We start from the raw sequence: 4,033 nt of genomic DNA, 5'->3' as shown, positions 1-4,033 counted from the left end.
TAGGGAAGAATGCCAAACACACGAGAGCCGGAATGAAAGCTTTCTTACCTGCTCTGCAGGACTCAGGCTGACAACACACAGAAGCAAGGTTAGTGCATTACAGCTGTGTTATGGTATGCAAGACAACAACTGGATCACAAATTGAGTACAGATAATTTTTAAAATCAACAGAAAAGTAAGACAAGATAGCACATAGCTGGGTAGATAAAACATGGATTCCAACAGCTACAATAATCTCCATGGATGGCCTTTAATATTTGTACAGAATTTCAGTAAAGATTTTCCAAAAGAACAAACATGGAACTTATACCAACCCAGCTAGAGGATCTGGAGCCCAGCTTCAGTGTTCTGGCACCAGCTCCACTCCTGTAAGTATTTACGCAAATGAGAAGTTCATTAGCATCAGTCGATCTACTGATGTGACTGCAATTAACAACAGAGGCAAACTTTTCCAGGATGGGGTTTACTGTTAGAAAATACCACCAAACTTTAAAGTTTGGCACTTACAAACACACTTAAGCCACTCCCATGAGTTAACAGCCTATGCATCTTGGGTTTAGCATTTAAGGTATTATGAAATGTTGAAGCTGTTAACACAGGTTTTTCTTAACTAAAATGAAGTTCTAAGATATTACAAGCTCGTACTCTGTCCTTAGATGGGAAGCATTTCCCATCTAGGATCTTACGTCAATTAGAAATGACTAAACATAAACACACAGAATGAAACTACGGTTCCACTTGAACATACTACGGCAGAAATTTGATTTCCTTTGTAACATGTGGCCATAGAGGCAAGGCAAGAACTGTTTCCATAAAAGTGTACAGAAATCATGTTAAAACCTCAATCCATAGGATCCACGTGGCAAAGCAGGATATGAAGCAGTTCATCTATAATCAACTCTGGCACTTTTATGTCTGCAACTGCACAATTGCTATCTCCACTTCATTTACTAAGCCTTTTAATTTTCTTTTTCCTTTTCTCTCCATGCCAGAAAGGAACAAACTCCTATGCAAACTTTCCCTAGACTCACACCAAGAATAATCCTTTAAAACCCTATAAAACCTCAGTTGTCCAGGAAGTACAGCAACACCCGAGCACTAAACAAGTCTTTAAGTTAATACACAGTCATACATTTTTGTTTATATACGTATTTATATGCTTGTAGTTTGATTCCTTCAGTTCAAAGTCCAAGCAAATAGGACACAGTGTCATTTCCTTACAAAAATATTTCTCTAAATTCTTTCTAAATCTACTTATATTTCAATACAAGCTTAACTTTTGCTTGGCCCAACAACATACTCTCTTTCCCCTTCTGTTTGCATATATACATATGCACCCCTCACATATATATATGGATTTTACCAAACTATTTACAACATTTAACTTATTATCCAGACAAATCATTTCCAGGTCAGTTAAGATAAGGAAAGGAGAAGGGTTTTTTTGTTGAAAAATATGTTTTTCTTGAACGCAACTGTTTCAAAGATGTCTTTCAAATTAGTTAAGCTGGAAGGTCAAATATAAATATGAAAGTTTTGAATCTCCAAAACTTCATGCTGGAAAGCCAGAAAGCATATGCAATACAGCACCTTGATGGTTCTTTACCTCATACACAGGCATTAGAAGAAATTTCAAGTGGAGAACACCAGACACAGCAAAACACAGATACCCAAGGAAACTGGAAACGTCACAACATGTTAACACTTTCCATAACAACCCTTTTTCCAATATAAAACCAGCCTCTATCCCCACGGCTCTACACTATGAAGTCTCTTCATATACTCTAAATTAAATGCAAAGTGCTTTGGTTGTTAGTCAACAACAAAAGTGTTCATATTAAAGTTGTTTGGTTTGTTGTTGGGTTTTTTTCTTATGGAAGAGTCAAGGCATGTTTCTAACACAATATGAGCCATCTACTAATTTTCGAGGCACCATCATAAATATGTAGGTGTTCTAAGGAGACAAAGTGTTTCATTTAAACACACCTAAACAGACACACACAAACAAATTATTGCCACAATCTCATCATCAGAAACAGCTGAACCTTAATGAAACCCTCCCTCAAAGACCAGTCCACAGCATGACCGATTTCTGCTTCAACAACTGAAACTATCTCCAAATATTATGAGCAATAAAAACTGGAATCTTGTCATAAGCCTTACTCAGCAGACAGCAGCACTACCAGCTCCAACCACAGTAACAGGTCTTGCACAAGAAAAATCTCTAGATACACATCTTTATATATATTCGTCATCACTTGACTTTTCACTCACACATCTTATCAATCCTCGTTTGTCTCCGTAGGGACCCAATGGCAGCAAAACATTTTCGCAGTGTCACTCAGTAAAGCCCATTTCTCTTTGCTGAACAGCTCCGCAAGGTTCACCTGCCTGGACACAGTTCTGTGCAGTCAAACCCAAATCACCTCTTCTTCACACAGCTGCCAAATGCTAAGATATTATATGCAAACACTAAATAACATGTCACTTCCTTCCTAGATTTTCTAAGACTCTTCAAACCAAGTGCAACATCTGGTTTACAGAAAAATCCTTTTTACTCAAAGCTGCATTTAGACACAAGATGACCAAGTGATTTAGCACGGTCCTGGCTCTGCGTATGAGAAGCAGGGTTCTGGGCACAGTGCTTGCCAGCATACTGCAAGTAAAAAATTAAAGTGAGATCAGGAGGGGATTCACACATGAGACAAAAGGGAAAATAATTTCACAGCAAGTGTTACATATAAAGGCATTAATTAATACGGCAGCATTTCCATTTTTCTCATCACAGACAAAACAACTGCCTTCCGATTTGCAGAAGGGAACTTAAAAGCTATTTCTGAATGGAGAATTAGCAGTTCTGGTTCAATCCTGAGCTTACAAAAGCTGAGGAAATAGCAGGTTTCTGCTGAGGTAATTCCTCAAACCTACTTAGTTAATACAAATGAAGAAATAATAAAAATAACAGATTGCTTCCTTTTAAAAAGGCTGTGGATCTCCTCTGATTTGGGCCAAGCTAAAGCTAAATTAACTGTTATTTATATTTGAACAGTTTCACCGTCCTCCCTTACTTCCTCCTCTCCCGAACATGTCCTCTCTATCACAGTGAGTGAACCCGATTGGGCTTTCCAGTCTCCAGGTATTTAACGTGTTTCAATTTCAGATCATCTAGGGCATTTCTAAAGCAACTGTTGCAATAATTCTTGCATTAATAGGATAAAAATCTTATTTCTTCTTGTATTCCTGAAAGTCTTAACTATAAAATGAATCAGGCTTCCTACTTTATTAGCTGACGAAGCTGCTACTAGGAATTAAAAAATGCATTACTCTTTCTCAAGGGTCTTTTGCCAGAAAAAATTTAAATTTGCCAGAAAAAAAAATTAAATTTTTATGTCACTTTAGTCAGTATAGCTTTATCTAAAAATAAAGAAAAAATACACAAGTACAAATAGCACTTCTCTTTAAAACTGAAAGCTTACTTCTTAATCTCCATTCGGAGACAGAATAGAAATAGAAAAGTAAGAAAACACAATCATCACTAGCAAAAAAATATTTCTGCATAAGTTTAACATGAATTTAACAGCGTGTCGTCAAGACATTCAACAAATACTTTCCCTCAATCCTTACTAGAGATAATTGCGGATCATTGAGATTATTTGACTGAATTAATTACATTTAATGACTTTGTTAACACCTTCCACTTCTCACTATACAACGCAAGAAAAACGATCGGGATAAACGTCTGTTCGTGTCTCCTCTTCAAAGGAAAACACCCACTAAACAGTCAATACCATGAAGGGTATGTATTTTTTACAGGCGATTATGTAACTTGTTTCTTTCTGAGCGCTCCTGCAGCATATTTTACTGTCAATTTACGGGAAACGAAAGCATTGCCGCTGAGAGACGGGGGAAGAAATGTAGTACTTTTTCTTCTAGAATTTCTTCCCTCGGTGTGAAAGGATCTCCCCGTCCCAAGAGTCTTCGTAGCTGGCACTAGTCGGGGTTTACCACCACCACCGCGGCACCTTCTCGGAGG

This window comes from Buceros rhinoceros, unplaced genomic scaffold (genome assembly GCF_000710305.1).
Source record: "Buceros rhinoceros silvestris isolate BGI_N320 unplaced genomic scaffold, ASM71030v1 scaffold40116, whole genome shotgun sequence".
NCBI lineage: Eukaryota > Metazoa > Chordata > Aves > Bucerotiformes > Bucerotidae > Buceros > Buceros rhinoceros.
Note: the sequence above shows the minus strand (reverse complement) of the source record.